The following is a 19,277-nucleotide window of genomic DNA, read 5'->3' as shown; positions in this document are numbered from 1 at the left end:
GGGAGTTGAGCCTGTGAGCTTCCAGACAAAGAAGGAGAATCACAACATGCACAAACAAACTGTATTTGGTATAACATAACTGTAAGAGTTTCCACAACTTTGTCCTCTCAGTACAGAAATCTGACCAGCAATTATGAAAGTTGTACTGTTTTATTCTTTAACTGTTACAAGGTCTAGGCTTTCTAGGGTGATAACAATGCTATATTCATATAGTATGTGACTTCAAATTACATATTCTGTAACATGAATAACTACTGAGCCCCAAATTGATTCAAAACACAAGGGTATTTAACAGGACTGCTTTTACATGTTGTGAATTTATGTGGAGACTGGGTGCATTGCATAAGAAACGTCTTTAAAAACTGGTTGAGAAATATGGGCCTGAGCCAAAGTCCACTGAAGTTGATGGAGAAACTCTCATTGGCTTCAATGGGCCTTGGATCAGGCCTTGTATGCTTCAGCAAAATATATGGAGTGAAATTATGGCACCATTTAAGTCAATGAGTGTTTTACCATTGACTTCACTATGGCCAGGATTTCCCTTTGAAGTATAATTAGGAATGTGGGATGCATATGAGAAGGGAAGGGAGGGAACAAATCCATGGCTTCTTTGGCATAGTGCAAACCATGCCCACCTTCCACCTACCAAGAGAATTTGTAGGCAATTTCATGAGTTTCAGCTGAGTTGTCGTCTTTCCCCTACATGGGTTATTCCTATATAGGAGAGAATGTGTCCCTAAGAAATCATACTGACTTTGCAAAGAGATATGACAACAAACAAAAAGATAGAGTAGCTCATAAATTTAGGCCCACTGACCTTGATAGAATCCCTTTAGAAGTTCTCTCCGCTTCTTTTGTCTATATGAATTAAGGGCATCTTCCTTATTCAGAGCCCAGTTATGCAATGTTTACTCATGTTGGTGATCACTGTCTCACATGAGTCATCTCGTTTACTTCACTGGGACTACACTCATAAGTGAGTGCTCTCAAAAATGACTACAGGTTGTACAACTGGCCTCTCTAGTCAGGGCCGGTGCAAGGATGTTTTGCGCCCTAGGCGAAACTTCCACCTTGCGCCCTCCCCCGTCCCCGAGACCCCACCCTGAGGCACTCCCCCACCCCCGCGGCAGCTCCCCCCTCCGCCTTGAGGCACCCCCTTGTGGCAGCTCCTCATCCCCCCATCCTCCGCCCTGAGGCACCCCCCTGCCCCAGCTCATCCCTGCTCCGCACAGAAGCACGAGCACCCCAAGCACACCATCGCTGCTTCACTTCTCCCACCTCCCAGGCTTGCGGCGCCTAAGCTGATTGGCGCCGCAAGCCTGGGAGGCGGGAGAAGTGAAGCAGCCACGGCGTGCTCGGGGAGGAGGCAGGGCAGGGGTGAGCTGGGGCAGGGAGTTCCCCTGCGTGCCACCCCCCTCTTTACTTGCTGCAGGCGGCCCTTCCCGTGCTCCCCTGCCCCAGCTCCCTCCGCCTAAATGCTGGCGGCGACCAGGGCGGCCAAAGATCCGGCCGCCACGGTCGCTGCCGAAGAAAATGGCGCCCCCCAAATCCTAGTGCCCTAGGCGACCGCCTAGGTTGCCTAAATAGTTGCACTGGCCCTGCCTCTAGTGTGTCTAGTGTTAAACTGTGAATGATCTCCTATGGCGAAATCAGATTATTTTTACAGCCAGAGATGACCTGTGCCTGCCAATAGTGGGGGGCAGAGTGAGGGCAGCCAGCTTCAGCATTGTTACTGAGCATGCTCAGTCTGTGTGAGCATGCTCAGAACAAGCCAAGCAGCAAACTGAGGGGCAGGGAGGGCACATGTCATCACCTCTCTTGACAGCATTCCTTTTGTTGACTGAAAATAGTCCTTTGATTATAACATTGTTGCCACTCTTTCCATCACCAGTATTCCATTCTCATACCCGTGTTGTCCCTCTGATGAGCAGTAGCAGAAGACCAGGGTCTTGCTGGTCAATTTCTGTGTGGAGGAGAAATCAGTGACATGGAATCTGGGAATATTTTAAATGTAATTTGTTTTATTCTGACGTGTACGCCAGTCCGTAAGAAGAGGTGGACAAACAACATTCAGGCAAACCCTTTTTCAGGAATATCAGCCCAACACAAATGCTCAATTCCCAGACAGCAGCCTTTACCTCAAGAAATGATTGCAGTCAGAAACCAAGACAGTGAGCAAACTCTCCTGCAGTTCACACAGCTCCCTCTACCAAGGTCCACTGCCTCTACATAGAACTTGGATTACATCAGCTAGTGGGACAGTGTGTTTTCTCAAGGCTAAACACTTGCTCATAGGCTAAGAAAAAACATTTGGAAGCCTGTGTGCAACAGTACCACCTGATGACCAGTGCCATTGCAGAAGAATCAAGGCATGTAAGATAGATTTCATTTAGGTGTTAGGATATTTATTATACCACATCATATTACAGTTGCAGCTTCTTAAAAACTGGTCAATATTCTGAGAACTTCAATAGTTTGTCTCATTAGAAAACCAATATATATGTGCAAAACACTTTAGTAAACATAGAGTTGATAAGTGGAAATACTTATGATGGGCTGGATTCACAACTCTGTTACTCCAGTTCTATGCTGTTCTAAGCTCCCCAGTTTCAAAGTAGTTACACTGACATAATAATTCTGTCATCCTACTTACCGCCTCTTGGAGAGGTGGATTAACTACATTGATGAAAATACCCCTTCTATCGATGTAGGAAGCATCTACATTACACTAGCATAGCTGAAGCTGTGCTGTTTTAGCGCTTGTACTGTAGACAGTCAGTGCTGAATCAGGCCCATTGTCTTTCTACATGTCTATGATGAGCAAAGTAGTTAGCATCAGACAGAAGGCTACTGACATAGCCTATAAAAATGGCTTTAAAAATTCAGCATAGTCTGAGGCATAGTATTGCTCTAAGCTTCTATTAAGAACAGTTCAGAGTTGTTCTTTCATCTCCCTTTGGCATACCGTTATTTTTGTTTGTTTTTTGTTAGTAGGGCTGTTTGGGCCCCTGCTAATTGCCTAACTATGTAAAACTGAAATTCAAAAAGCTATGCACTACCTTAAAAGAATCCAGCATTATTACATTCATATCACAGCTGACATGTGGTCCAGAGGTCGAATGGTCAATTATGTGTCTGCAACAGCCCACTGGGCAATTTTCTAGTTAGATACATCCACAGTTCCAGTTGCTGAAACCCAGCAGTAGCCGATAGTATTTTGGGGGCATTATACATATGAAGGACTAGTTAGAGCAATAAACATGTGTTCTGCGTAAGGGATGGCCACACAGCTGCACTAACCCAGGAGCAGCATAGGTAAGATATCATATGTGAGAGAGACATGATTTGCTCCCCGATCTTCCTTGCTACAGGGACATAGTTAATGCATCTCTCTACAGAAGAATTCTTCTGTCAGCCTAGCTATAGCTACACTACCTAACTACAGTTTTATAACAACAGGCAAAGCCTCAATATTCACTTCATTTAAAAAAATGGCAAACAGCTAGGTTTTTGTATGGATAAGGCCTTCTTATCGTATAATTATAGAAATTAGGAGTTCAAAAAGAACTACTGGGCCATGTAGGTCATCTCTGTGCCAAAGCAGGACTATTCCCTGTACTATAATTTTCTAGTGCTTTGTCTAGTCTAATTTTAAATGTGCCTAGTATTGGTGCTTCTAACACTTCTCTTGGGAAACTATTCCACAATCTACTAGATATCACCCTCTGCAAAATGGTCTCCAATTTCAGTCTTTTCCTTTCTTCACTGGGTTTTGGCAGCAGAATGATATTTGATATGATCATTTGTACCAGCCCTGTGTTCAGTTCTCTTCCTAGGTCTTTGAAGTCCCTCTCAAGCTTATGAAATCCCCTTTGCTGTGGTCATTTGTGCACAGTTATCAGGAAATGCCCAGCACTCTTCAGGACATGCTCCTTCCTTCCTTTCATCTTTTGCCCTGACACCTGAATGACAGTGTCCTATCCTGTTCAATTTATCTAAGTTACTGGTTTGGATGTTGCTCTATGATTTTATCAATTACATGTATATACAGTTATTGAAGAGGTGGATTCAACATAATCATTGTATTTGAAGAGAAAGAAGAAACTACACCAGCAGTTGACAAGTGACAGAAACTGGTTGTTATATGGTTTTCTAGTCATTAATAAATATTTTCATACATCTTCAAGAATACTCAAGAATCATTCCAGGTATCCAAGAACTGGAAGTTAATCCCAAAAGGAAGACTAGTCAGAACACGTCTTCATGGATGCTACTTTTCTTGCAGAAATGTGTGTTTTCTGAACTACACTTAAAAAATAGTTTTACTTGTGTTCTTACAATTTGCATTTCTAGGTCACTATGAATAAAACTCTAAGGTGACTGGGTTCATCTTAGATATCTTTATAAAATTCTAACAAGATCATTGTCTTTTCAAATAGAACTATTACACTAATTCTCTTAACTCCCTAAATATGTTATGTCAGCTCAGCCTATATAGGTTAATGTGCTCGGGAAGAAGAATCTAATGGATGTATCTTATTGTAAGCAAATGGAATTTATATGCTTATTTATTAACAGTGATAACTGAAACACAGTTCCAGTCCAGTGTCCCATTATTTATATATGATATGTGCTATATGCTAAAGTACTTTTTACATTAATTTCCGATCTATTTTATCATTAAAATTAAGTGTTTATTGAATTTTCAGATAATAAAAATCCACATAGTACAGTGAAAAAACAAAAGAAAAAGAAAAAACAACTTTCAATACTAGGTCAAAGCAAGACTTCAAGAAGAAGTCTCACTTTGTAATGAATCACCTTCCACTAATCATATCATCCTGATAGTCAAGGTCCAAATTTCTAGATACCTCAATATTTAATTTATTCTTTTCAGGGTGGTGATGCTTCCTTTTCATCAACTTTGTATTAGTTGACCAGCTCAGTCTTGGCTGCATATTGCTCCAAGAAAAGTGAGCATATCCAGGCCAAAGCTTTGAAACAGGATCTAAAATTATCATTTGGAATTCACATTTTCAAAACATGGTGAGGTCTCATGCTGCCCAAGTTAGGGAAATTCTCAAGAAGATCAAAATGGACAGAATAAGGAAGCCAGCTTCAACAAGCTACAACAACTAATATTCACATAGTTTCAGTGCTTTTGATCCCACACTGTGTCCTAGAATTGGCTCATTATTACAATTAATAAAGTGACAGTCTGCTAGGTCACTTTACACAGGTATTAAATGAGGAAGAAAAACAGTGTGCCCTACATCAGTGGCTGCTTTTAAAAGTGCACTTAAATACCATCAAATCCACAATCAATGGCAATGCACATGTATGTTTAACAAAGCTTTTAGCCTGTTAACCATGAGGTCGCTGGCCTCTCAGGATATATTGTTCTTGGTGCAAATACTGTTCGCACTGTCTTATTGTACTGCAGTGGTAAATGGGAGTCTTTTACAAGGACCACTCCTCACTTCCAGCAATGGACTCAATACAGATAGGAAGGAGTGACCTAGGAATGTCTGCTTTCCTACCACATTAGGCTATTTTCTCTTGATTCAATGAACAAGGGCGAACAAGATAAAAACATTCATGTGCACAGTCACAGCAAGCCATAGGGGAGAACTAGGCTCTTCTATGCGTCAGTTTCCTTATGGATGAACAATAATATTAATGGTGAGCTATCTGGCTTACATACTAGAATTTCAGCTGAAATTAAGATATATTAGGCTAGACTGGGATACCCTTACTCATGTGAAGTTTGTGCATTACTCTTTCAGCCACCTCATTTAAATCCATGGCACTACCTGAGGAGTAAGGTATACTTCTCACCAGGAGAAGCGTATGCTAGTCTAGCTCATTGTTAGGTGATCAGTCAGTGTCAGTTCTCACTCACAATGGAAGACTGGTTTTAATGCTGACAGAGGCATTTTAATTTATATTACAACAAGGACAAAACTAAGTTTATTGCAGCAAGTGAGTCAGGCTTACTAGAAAAAAGAGAAAGCTGAGGAATCATGTCACAGTAGTCCAATACAGTTATTCTGTTCAGACCCTAGAGCAATGCTATTTAATGTAGACCAACCCAGCAGAACATTTCATTGAGAGTGAGACAAGGTCATGAAAATTGGCAAAAATCACATTTTCTTGTCAGACAACTAAATATGAAATCTTAGCTGCCCATGGTTAGGTTATCAAGGTAACTTGTTTTCTCAGCTTACCTCCCCTGCTGTCTATAGCTTACACTGCAGCATTTTTAAAAACTAGATTCTGATAAAACACGTTAAAGAGCTCTTCTCTTTCTAGTATAGAAATGCCCCAAATGTAAAATTTCTATTGGTTAAGTAAAAACATTGCTTACCTTTCAAGGCACCCTCTAAATTCTACCTAGGCCTCATTCAACAAAGTCCATTTCCATGCTTTATCATACAGTATTTAGGCTTAAATTACAGGGATGCTTGTGTGCCTTGAACAATAACTTTCCTTGTGAAAGACATGAGCCTACATGCTACTTGGAGCTGCTAATATCCTGTCCTTCTCAGAGCAACTGTTTCTTAAGCATACCTGAAAACTGGCTCACAGCTGAGATAAGTTGACAGGTCTAGTATTGCATGAAAACAAATAAAAGGAAGTTCTTCTTCATGCAGCGCACAGTCAACTTGTGGAACTCCTTACCTGAGGATGTTGTGAAGGCTAGGACTATAACAATGTTTAAAAGGGAACTGGATAAATTCATGGTGGCTAAGTCCATAAATGGCTATTAGCCAGGATGGGTAAGGAATGGTGTCCTTAGCCTCTGTTCATCAGAGGATGGAGATGGATGGCAGGAGAAAGATCACTTGATCGTTGCCTGTTAGGTTCACTCCCTCTGGGGCACCTGGCTTTGGCCACTGTCGGTAGACAGATACTGGGCTAGATGGACCTTTGGTCTGACCCGGTACGGCCGTTCTTATGTTCTTATGAAAAAACACATTCTCCTTGTAGCCCAAACAACAAAACTCCTTAAAGTTATGTTTAGTTTGCTGACCACAAATGAGACTTCCATTCACATGAATATCTAAATAGAGTAAAGACACCACATGTAACTTTCTATTTCCATCCATAGCCATGCCTATCTTTTGCCCAATGCAGCTAGTCAGGGGAGGATAATTTTACTAGTTGATTATTAATTTGATCTGTTTGTCTAGATCAATCACATTTTTAATGAAAAATAAAGTCAGTTTGTTGACATCTTGGTACTTCATATCATCATGTTCATGCACTGCTCTAGAAATATAGGTCACTCTTCAAGCCCTTTGAATTCAATGGATAGACTTGCAGAAAAGCCAATGAATTGAAATTAATGGAGCCAATTGGCTGTCCAATTTCATAAAGGAAGACTATAGCCTATTCTGTTGATGGCTTGGTACACATTGTGACTCTTGTCCATAATCATTAATGCCTTAGTTCCTGAACTAACTTTAAGTTTTTGAAGTGTTAACAAAATAACACAAAATAACAAAAACAGTTTGTTTTTGAAGTGTTAAGAAAAAAGAAGATACTATCCCTATCTTTTTCACTAGCTTAAGACTGTAAAAAATATTTTCCATTTGTACCTTCTTGATGGTTCCTGATGCAGCACACAGGTGAATCATATTGCACTCTGGTGAACGTTTCTCTTAACACTATGGCATTGGATGAACAGACAAGCATGGGACATGCTGAGAGTTTGGTGTGATTGAACCAATCATTTGATAAGATTATCTGTCACAGAATTTTAATATGTCAAAACAAATTAATCCCTACCATAAAAAACAAATCCAAATCCAGTGAAGGGTAAGGCAGCTGAAAAAAAATCAAAATTAATGCCAAAGCCCTTGCTCCATGCTCACAATTTGTATAAAGGGCTAAGGTATGAAATAAATTATAGAATGCATAACCTCCAGTAGTGAAATGCCCTTTCTTCACCATATGCGGTAAGCTGCAGTTAGTACTATAAGAACCCCACATGGACTTCAGATTCAGAAAAATTAACATAAATAGTTTATAGATCAAAGTTAATACCTTGAAATATATCCTGAAACAAATCAACAGCCACTTCAGCCTATGGAGCACACATGTAATATACTCAGTAAAGCAAATGCCACTAAATAGTCAGGCAGCTTCGTATTGCACTATGGGAGATCAAGAGTGGAGTCTAGGAGCCATTGAGGTTCCTAAAGACTAAACAGATTGTGAACTTCGTTGACATGCTCCATACATAGAAGGATCAAATATCAACTCTACCATATTCTGCAAATGCTTCCAAGCCATCCACCAGCATCTTCTCTGTATTGTCCCCATTGCACTTTAGTCAATTGACTCCCATCCAGGTCCTTGTCTTGGCTGCGCACTGGAATAGCAAGGAAAGCACTTTTTCTGAGAGCATGTCTACACTGGCCTGCAGATTGAACTAAGAGGGTGTGCAGCAAAGCCCTAGACCTTTCTGTTCCCTGCAGCTTCCCTCAGAACTGACCCCCCGACTTTTCTTATACCCAGGCTGCTCTCACTAACTTGGTCTCTCCTAACTTACCCAGGCAGACTTGACTCCTCCTGATATTTTATTGCTTCCATGTGCTGCCCTAGCACAAGAGGGCTGGACCTATTTGCACCCTCCCCCCATTTAAAAAAAACCTGCCCCTCTCACAGGCAGGTTTTATCTGTTCTTTGAGATCCCTCGTGGGTTACTCACCCCCAAACCAAAACATACTCCCCACAGACATATTCCATAAAACTTTCTTTATAATATTCCATGGCCTTCTGCTACACCTGTGCTCCTTGTCCAGCCTCTTCCATACCTCTGCCAAGACAGCCACCTCAGTCCTTCCCACTCTTTCCAGCAGAACCCCCACAGCTTCTCTGTTGGGAGATCATCTTTGCCAGGGGAGCATCCCTTACTCCCTTTGGCCCTTTCATCATTTCTCTGGGTCCAGGTCTCCAAGCCTGGTCCCGTCAGTGGGTAATCCCCTCTGTTGCTCCTGCCTGGCTTACAGTCAGTAGGCAGCTCCCTCTGCTGCTCCCTGGCCCCAACCCTGGCTTGGAGACATCCCAGGAACCATAATCAGTCTCTGGCAGTTCTCACTTACACAGCTCTGATTCACTGGGTCTGTCATGACCCATAGGTCTAAAACCTGGATCAGCAGGGTACCGGGGGGTCATCACACTCCAACCCTCCACCCAACTGGCTAGAACCAGTCTCCAGGATTCCTTGAAGCCCAGCTCAGATATAAAGCTCTATCCCTTGTTCCTGATTGGTGGAACACAGAAGCTCCTGTCTGGTCTGCTCCCCCTGCTTAAGACAGAAGGAGGAACAGAAAGTTGTCTGTCCAACTGTTCTCCACCCATGCTGTTTTGGACTGCACACTCAATGCTACCTTCTCTTGTCTGCTGGTTTCCTGATTCTGTTTGGTTCCTAGTATCTTACCCTCGGTTCCTGAGCTTGGCTCCTTATCCCCTGTTTCTGAACTCTGTCTGGAGTGAGATCTGGTCCCTCAACCTATGCTACCCACTAGGCCTGCTGCCTATGTCCCGGCTCTGACAGTTTGTATAGACCATACAATAGTCCCCAAAGGGGTGGGCCCAGTGCAAGAGGTATGGAACAGCAGCCCAACTGCTGCCTCTGAAGACACCAGACTCATCTGAATGAATTGCCCATCTCCAGATGGATTACCAAACACTGCAGACCAAGTAAGCCAGCTTTCAGTGGAGAATGTCGTGCTTCAGACACAGCCTACAGTGGCTTGTTCTGAACAGGGGCTTGCAATACCCCTACCAGAGTGATTGGATGGGAGTCACCAGCAGTTCTAGAGCTTCAAGAACCAATGCCACCTTCTGTTTCTGTTGTGTCCCCAGACCTATGTCTTTGACCTGGCCAAGGTGGGCTTGGTGAGTCTGCTGAGAGGGGATGTGTTGGATTGGGCCTCTCCCTGCTGGAGAGTAAGAGTCCAGTGCTGTCAAATTGGAACGCCTTCCTCCAATCTGTATTAATGATCTTTAATAACCGGCGTTGTATCCATTTGGCCGAGGCCACTCTACGGAAACTCTGACAGGGGAAGGGCACCATTGCTTTCTACGTAGGCACACTTTTGCTGTCTCACTGAGGACACAGAGTGGAATGATGCAGTGCAGTGGTACCAATTCTAGAGGGATCTGTGGGAGGAGATTGAAGATGAACTGGCCTGTGTGGAGATGTCCATGTGTCTGGCTGCCTTCATGGACCTTGCCAGCTGCATAGAAGATCAGTTATGGGAATGAAGGGAGGAAAAGAGTGGGTCCCTACAGCCTCCCTGTTTGTGTACCATTACCTTGACTCTTGCCACCTACTGAACTGATGCAGGTGGATCTGCATCAGCTCACTTCCAAAGAAAAGCAATGATGCTATTGGCACTACCTACGTGTTGAACCTGACCACACCATTTCTGCCTGTCCTGTGTGAGCCCCAAGGAACCCAGCATTTGGGAAGGGGGACTGCTCTGGGCTTCCCACCACACCTAAGTTCAAACTGGGACATGCACCATGTCCCGTCAGGGGCTTCCCACTTATCATAGAATATCAGGGTTGGAAGGGACCTCAGGAGATCATCTAGTCCAACCCCCTGCTCAAAGCAGCACTAATCCCCAGACAGATTTTTGCCCCAGATCCCTAAATGGCCCCCTCAAGGTTTGAACTCACAACCTTGGGTTTAGCAGGCTAATGCTCAAACCACAGAGCTATCCCTCCACCTATGAGGCTGTGCATCATTGGAGAGCCCCAATGGAGTATCATCCAATGGGCCCTCATCAATTGAGGAGAACCTGACAATTTCATAGATGCAGTGGCAGCCCAGGCCTGCAGATGCCTTTGTGATGCAAGGCTACTCTGAACTTAATAGAAACTACTGATGGCTCTGCTTTGTCTTAAGGTTTGGAGATCAGTAGGATAGTCCCCCTATAAGCCATTATCCAGGGGCACTGAGAAATATTGCAAAATACTCCTAAGAGAGGGGATGATGTCATGACCATGGGTCTCAACCTGGGTCTGCAAGGCTCCTGGGGAGGGTCATCATGCTCCAACCCTCTACCCAGTGCCTTACTGGCATCAACTAGAATCAGCACTCCTTGAAGCTCAGCTCCACTAGAAGGCTCCACAACCTGAGCCTCGACTGGAGGAACATCAGAGCTCCTGACTGGCCCACTTGCCTCTGCTTAAGTCAGAAGGAGGAATAGGAAGACATCCATGCAAGTGGGCTCCACCCGGCTTCAGACTGCTCACCTAGTGCTACCTGCTCCTGTCTCCTGACCCTGACTTGGCCTGGTTCCTGGTATCTGATTTGTGGTTCCTGAACTCCTGGTTCTGTACCCAGCTGGCCCCCCACCCTTCACTAACCACTGGACCTGGCATCTATGTCCTGGCCCTGACATCCTCCTCCTGTCCATCCTTTTAATTGTTCAAATGGGAACATCTGCTCTGGCACAGGGGAGCTGGACCTACTTGGGGCCAGCCACCCAGTGTTTTAGATGGGAAAGAATAGTCAATGAAACATGCATCTGCACACCTGGTGATGAATTCACAACATCTTGAGGTCAACGGTATCAAAGGCTGCTGAGACATAGACAATAATCAGCCTGGATACCTGATCTTTGTCCATTTTTGCGGGGAGATTATAGACCAAGGAGAGCAGCACACTCACCATACTATACGCAGCCATGAAGTCAAACTGAAAGGGGTCATGGATGTCAGAAGCTTCCAGATGATACCAGAGCTGCTTAGCCACAAATATATTTTCCCAAGAAAGGATAAAAGGAAATAATTGACAAGTTTGTCAGCCTCAAGTGATGCTTTCTTGGGCAAGGGCAGACAACCATTTCTTTGAAAGAAACTGGGACTTTCCATTGTGTAAGAAATACCAACAATCTCTGCTAACAATAGCTTCAGCATCCTTATCCTTGCTTTTATAAATCATGAGCAGCATGGATTCATTTAATTGGTTATAGGCTCCCCAGTTACCTACAGAACATCAGTAAGCAGAAGCAGACAAAACTTAGATGCTTCTTCCCAGTATTACTCCATTGATATAGAACCATCTCCAGTCCAACTATTATTGAACTTATCCATGAAATAAACAGAAATTGCCACCAAAGTACTTTTTTTTCCCAATGGAAGCTAATCAGATTGACCAAACTGCCCATTACCCAGAATAGTGCTTGGACACTGTAGTGGAAGAAAGCTTTCTTCAATTCCACTATAGTCGCAGTTAGGATTTCAGAACCTCTCCATACAAAATCGATCTATCTGAGAGAATTATTTGTGACACTCTAGATTTCTATTTCTTTTTTTTATCCTTCACTGATCACCTGTGTACTATGGTGACCTGTGATAAGAATGAGAAGAGAAGGCACGTTCAGGAGCTAAGGCATCAGTGATTATGGACAAGAATCACAATGTGTACCAAGCCATCAATAGAGTAGGCTACCATATGAGCAGTGTTCTTCCTTTATGAAATTGGACAGCCAAGTCACTACATTAATTTCCAAGGAAATAAGAAAGCTCTATGAGCAAAGGAGAGTCCTGCCCTCAGCTTGAATGTTTCTCAGATGTACAGGAACTGTAAATTGGGTGACATATAGCCTGGGCAATAAGCTATAGAATCTTTCTTCTCTAGGTCACTGGATCAAATATAGCCTAGGAGCATAAGGGATCAAAAAGTCATGATTAGTTCCTGGTTTTTCAGGGATTTATTTAAAATGACTTCATCTCAGTTCCTATCAAGTCGGTGTCCACATAGCAAAAAACCCCATTGTTGCAATATGCAATCTCAGCGTACATAGGTAAGAGTTAGTTGTTCTGGGACGCTGCTAAACCACATTTCAGTTGATTTCTGATTCTTTTAAGTAGGGACACTGAAGATCCATTTTTGGACACCATTTTTGTTTTATAGAAGGTTTCTGAACATCATCAGCTCAGCCTGGCCTAGGACTCTTTATACAATCAGAGAAATGTAGGGATGGAAGAGATCTTGAGTCATCAAGTCCAGCCCCCAGTGCTGAGGCAGGACCAAGTAAACCTAGACCATCCCTGATAGGTGTTTGTTGAACCTGTTCTTGAAAATGTCCAATGATAGGGATTCCACAACATCCCTTGGAAGTCTATTCCAGGGCTGTGAGGAAAAAAAATCAACTAGGTTTGCAAACTTTTAATCATTCTTTTGGCATTTTCTACATTTCCAAATTCAAACATAAAAACTCACCTAACTTTTATAGCAAAAATGTTTGTGTATGTGCACGCAAACACAGGCATAAAGGTAAGAGGGAACAAAGCTCAGCTCAGTATTGGATCCTCTAAGTGGGAATTGATTTCCATGAAGTAGGCAAGACCTATAAAATTGATAATAATATTAAATGTAATGTAAATATGTACTACTTAACAATAACACTAGAACTGAATATTAAAGCAAATTGACCAAATTGTGTGGAATTCCTTTTCCTTGATGCTTTACTGGTAGACACAGAATTCACAAGTTTGCAAATCTAAAGTTGTCCAAAGTGCAGCTACAAATGAACTACCTATTTTATACGTACCCATACTCAAACACACCCATTGTTTAGTTGGCTGCGAACAGTAGACTGTTCAAAACAATGGTGAGTGCCAGCCAGGGAGAAGAGAGATGTTCTCTCTATGCTTTTAGAAGAGAAGAGGTAGCTGTGCAAAAGGTTTAGTTTTTGGTGTAGAGAGAAAAAAGCCCCCTACAGCATGTCTACTGAGGAGAAGCAACAGCTCTTATAGCACCTTGCAAACAAATATAGTAGAAGATTACCAGGAACCTATGATTAATACTCCCTGCCAGACAGAACCAGATTATGAGCCGAGTGACTAGATTATGTGCTACTCTTTCATTACATCATTGGGACCTCCTCTAAAATTCCATCGCATTGAAGCCTGGTGGGAATGTAAAATTGCCCTGGGTACTGGAGCATTTAAATATATTAAAGAGGAGGGTTCAAGAAGAAATTGCAATGGCCAGTCAATTTTGACCATGATTTCCTTAGGCTCTCATTTCATTCTTTCTTTAGTAGGGACTTAATAGATGCAGTTATTTTGGGATGACAGGAAGGGTGCAGCAGATAATCTATTCTCCCTCCTTCCCTCCCTCCCAAATAGAAAAATATTATTTTTTTAAAGAGTGTTAACTTTCTTGAGCACAAGATGGCAGGCTTCAGCTTCACTCCTAGGGAAATAAGCATGAAGAATGTGATTTGAAACAGAGGAAGAAAATGCTTCTATTATTCAGAAAATTTGAAACATCAGTAATGATCAAGTAGCTAGACAAACCAGTAAATAAATGGAACATTTGGAATAACAAGACCCAGATTGTGTAATTAAGCCTCTAGCCTGTGTTGGGAATCAGGGGAAGAATTTTGCTCATGACTATCTTCCCAGTGCCCAAAGGGCAGTGAACATTCTGCACTCACCCCTTTGGATAGTGCACTATACTCCTCTCATGTACAAAGCCAAAGACAGAGCCAGGACTCCCCCTCCTACCTACCTTTCCCAGCTTCCCGTTGGATGATTCCATATTTAGGAACCTAAATAAAAGTGACCTGATATTTAGAGATGCTCAGGACCTACAACTCTCACTGACTTTAATGGCAGGTGCAGTTGCTCAGACATGCCAGGTGTGAACATTTTGACTATTGTTCTTTTAAGAAAAAATATTCTTTTTCAGTACTGTCAGGAAGCTCCCACAATTGTATATTTGATTTCTTCTGATATTTTCTACAATTTCTGTGTTATAATGAAAAGATCACTTATTTGTGGGGGCACAAGTTAATGCCTTAGTGATCAATCTAAATCTCTGAGGCCTGGAATTTCAAGAGAACATTTTAGGACTTTCACTGTCTTCAGATTTTGCCTGCAATGTAACAAGATAGATGTGCTCTGGTGCCCATATATGTAGCTGTTAAGTAGTGGTCCAAAAAGTCATACCTTCACTTATCTGAAGTGTAGATTTCCCACCTTGATGTTCAGGAGAGTCAAATTTGCCTCTGTGACATGACTAGGAAACTGTTGGGTCTGGGGGGATGTTGTTGATGTGGATGATGTTCTGCCTCTTTTCATTCCTTCCTCCTCCCCAAGCAAAAATTGCTTCCTTGATCCTGTCTTCTTTAGCATGTCTTTTAAGAGACATTCTCTTAGGAGACATTTAAGCTGCTATTTCCCCCCACTTTAAAAACAATAGAAGACTGTGTTGCTACATTAATGAGCACCTGTTTATAAGGCAAAAACTAGAGCACCAATATAAAACAGTGGTCTTTTATAGACCTAGAATTAACATCATCAATATAATTTAGTCTCATCCACTCAAGTCTAGCCGTTCTTTCTCCCAAAAAGTGATATTAGCAATACCATGATGATAAACAGCAACTGGAACAGATGGGAGGCAGGCAACTGGTACTGGGGAGTGTTGCGGTTTTGGTGCTTTCTCCTGCCTTGAAATCATGTCTACGAGCCACAAGCTGTGTTGAATGGATCAGAGAGGTGGCAGAACAATCCTTTCTTCTTAATAGTCAGCTAAGTGTTTGGTTTTTTTCATAATCATGCTAACAAAAGTATCTGTTAGATCCACACAAATCCTTATTTTGGGTACTTCTACAATACTTTAATAATTGTTCCATTAATGTTGGTATGGAGATACCACTGCCTATCATGCTGATTGATACTGTATTATTGTTTCCTTGTACTCTCCTGTCTGTCTATATCCATCTGTTATCTCTTGTTTTATACACCTCTACCCTGATATAACGCCACCCGATATAGCATGAATTCGGATATAACGTGGTAAAGCAGCGCTATGGGGGGAGGCGGGGAGGCTGTGCGCTCTGGCGGATCAAATCAAGTTTGATATAACGCGGTTTCACCTATAACACGGTAAGATTGTTTGGCTCCCGAGGACAGCATTATATCGAGGTTGAGGTGCACTTAAATTGCAAGTTTCTGGTGTCAGGGACCATCTTTTTGTTCTGTATTTGTACAACATATAGCATAATGGAATCCTGGTCCATGACCAGGGCTCTTGGGCACTATGGTAATACAAATAATAAATAATTTCTCTCCCAGATATACATTGGGATTTTTTAAAAAAGTACTCATGGAAGTACTCTTATTATCTGGGACCAATAAGCCTTATTTACACTATCATTTACACTGGTGTAAATTGATAGAATTGGACTTGCATAAAACTAGTGTGAGAGAAGAATTAGGCCCAAAAAATTTATCTGCAGAAAACAAGAAATCAGGGACAGCTAAAAATTCATTTGGCCCTGTGGCACCTAGATAATTGTTACCAAGCATAGAAATGTAGAGTCATCAAGTCCAGCACCCTACGCTGTGGCAGGACCAAGTAAATCTAGACCATCCCTTACAGGTGTTTGTCCAACCTGTTCTTAAAAACCTCCAAAAATGGAAGCCTATTCCAGTGCTTAACTATCCTTATAGTTAGAAAAATTTTCCTAATATCTAACCTAAATCTGCCTCACTGCAGATTAATCCATTTGCTTCTTGTCCTACCTTCAGTGGACACGGAGAACAACCGATCATACTCCTCTTTTTAACAGCCCTTAACATATTTGAAGACTGTTATCAGCATCTCCACCTCGCCCCCGCATCTTCTTTTTATCAAGCCTAAACATGCCCAGTTGTTTTAACTTTTCCTCATAGGTAGGTTTTCTAAACCTTTTATCATTTCTGTTGCTCTCCTCTTGACTCCCTCCAGTTTGTCCACATCTTTCCTAAAAATGTGGCATCTAGGATTGGACACAGTATGCCAGCGGTGGCCTCATCAGTGCTGCGTAGAATGGGACAATTACCTCCCTGGTTTTATATAGAACATTCCTGTTAATACACCTCAGAATGTGAGCCTTTTTTTCAACTGCATCACACTGTTGCCTCATATGCAATTTGTGATGCACTATAACCCCCAGATCCTTTCCAGCAGTATCACTACCTCACCAGTTATTCCCCATTTTGAAGTTCTGCATTTGATTTTTCCTTCCTAAGTGAAGTACTTGTCTTTATTGAATTACATCTTGCTGATTTCAGACCAATTCTCCAATGTCAAAGTCATTTTGAATTCTAATCCTGTCCTTCAAAGTGCTTACAACCCCTCCCATCTTGGTGTAATCTGCAAATTTTATAAGCATACTCGCTACTCCATTATTCAAACCAATAATTAAAATATTGAATAGTATTGTCCCAGAACAGATGTCTATGGGATCTCACTAGATATGCCCTCCCAGTTTGATAGTGAACCACTGATAACTACTTTTTAAGTATGGTCTCTCAGCCAATTATGTATCCGCCATATAGTAATTTAATCTAGACCACATTTCACTAGTTTGCTTATGAAAATGTCACATGGCACTTTGTCAAAAGCCTTACTAAAATCAAGATATATCACATCTACAGCTTCCGCCCACCTCCTAGGCCAGTAACTCTCTCACAGAACGAAATTAGGTTGGTTTGGCATGATATTGTTCTTGACAAATCCATGTTGGCTATTCCTTATTACCCTATTATGCTCTATGTGTTTACAAACTGATTGCTTAATAATTAGTTCAAGTATCTTTCCGGGTATGGAAGTTAGGCTGACTGGTCCCTGGGTCTTCTTTGTTCCCCCATTCAAGGATAGTTATCATGTTTGCCATGTCATACTTCAGCACATGGCAAGAAGGGGGGATGTACTCTTGATAGCAGATTTATATCTGGATAATAATTTTATAACCTTTACACACATTCAAAAGAAATTTAATTTAACCAGATAACATTGTTGACAATATTTCCAATTATGCCTGTTTATTTTATCTTCAGTGATCACATTAAAGAGAGGTATAATATTACTAGTTAGTGTTAATAGTATGGATGTGGCCATGCTAATAAAATGACAGGATTTTTGTATGAAAGTGCCAAATCTTTGAGCATGCCCAGTGAGAATTAGATGCTTTCTGAAGCCTGAGCAGACTTACACAGAGTTGAGTGCTCATGCAATTAATAAAAGTGCTATGCCAAGTGCTTTCTAAACATTATGATCACCACTTGATACATACTTCTAGAACAATGCCACTGCAACCTATCTGCCTTTTTAATTCTACGGTGAAGTCCTGAGCTGGTTATATAAAAAATCCTGAGTTGGTTCATATAAAGTTAAGACAAGATAGGGCCTTCAACAGATTTTTTGCAAAATGGCATAAAATCCGTGTACCAAACTGCTTGGACACCAAATTAGGAGAAATTCAATTAAAGGTGATGCAGTGAATTCACTGGCCTTTGTCAATGTATTTCAATGGAGCTTGGCTGAAGGAGACCGGTGTTGAAGAAGAGGAGGTAACAAGAGGATTAGTCATATTGGATCAGATTTTCAAAGTTAGGTTTGTGCTACTGCACTTAATTTACATGTGCAAATCACTGAGGTACGTATGCAAATCAGATATTTGTGTGTACACGTGTTAAGTGCCTGTCTGCCTGCACAGAAACCTAATTTGTGTGCACACACCTATTTGTTCACATAAATTAGAATAGCGAATCCCTATTTCCATTTCGGCATTAAAGTGAAACGATAATAGAGCAGTAACACAATTCTGCATTCCATTTAAGACCATCAGAATCACGATGTAGTGCAGAGCCCAGAGGAAGCAGAAAAGGATGTACACGGAAAGATTAGTAGTAAACTGCACGCAGACTCCTGGCGCATTTCTTTTGCTTGTGGTGTTCAGGTTGTAAACACGCGGTGGCGCCAGAGCTCGCTGAAGTCTGAGGCACTGCGGTGGATTTTCCTGTTCCGTTCAAACTACTGCGGAAAAAAAATCCTACAGAGCCACTAATGAAAAGGCAAATTCCCAGACAAGGCATTTTAATGTCGCTCATTCATCACATACCTGAGCTCTTAAAACGATTACATTTTATTATACGATCATAAAATATCACATTCTTTCTCTTTGCATATGTTTGTGTATTATATGCATATATGCCCCCAGATAGTGGAGATGTGCAAATCTATAGTTGCCACCGAGGATGGAAGGGCTGGTGGAAAAACTGTTTATTTCTCCGGTGACTATAACGCAATCTTGCAAGCGCACGGAATGTACATGACACTGTGCGCGACTAACTGCCTTCAAAAAGCAAGGAAAGAAAGCAATAAGCTGAGCTGTCCAAAACAGTTTCTTAACTAGTTATTATGCTCAGGGAGTCGGACACACAAAGCCCGTACAGAGAGATCTATGTAG

The sequence above is a fragment of the Mauremys reevesii genome, linkage group 6 (assembly GCF_016161935.1).
Source record: "Mauremys reevesii isolate NIE-2019 linkage group 6, ASM1616193v1, whole genome shotgun sequence".
In the NCBI taxonomy this organism is placed as follows: domain Eukaryota; kingdom Metazoa; phylum Chordata; order Testudines; family Geoemydidae; genus Mauremys; species Mauremys reevesii.
This window is presented reverse-complemented; position numbering follows the sequence as displayed.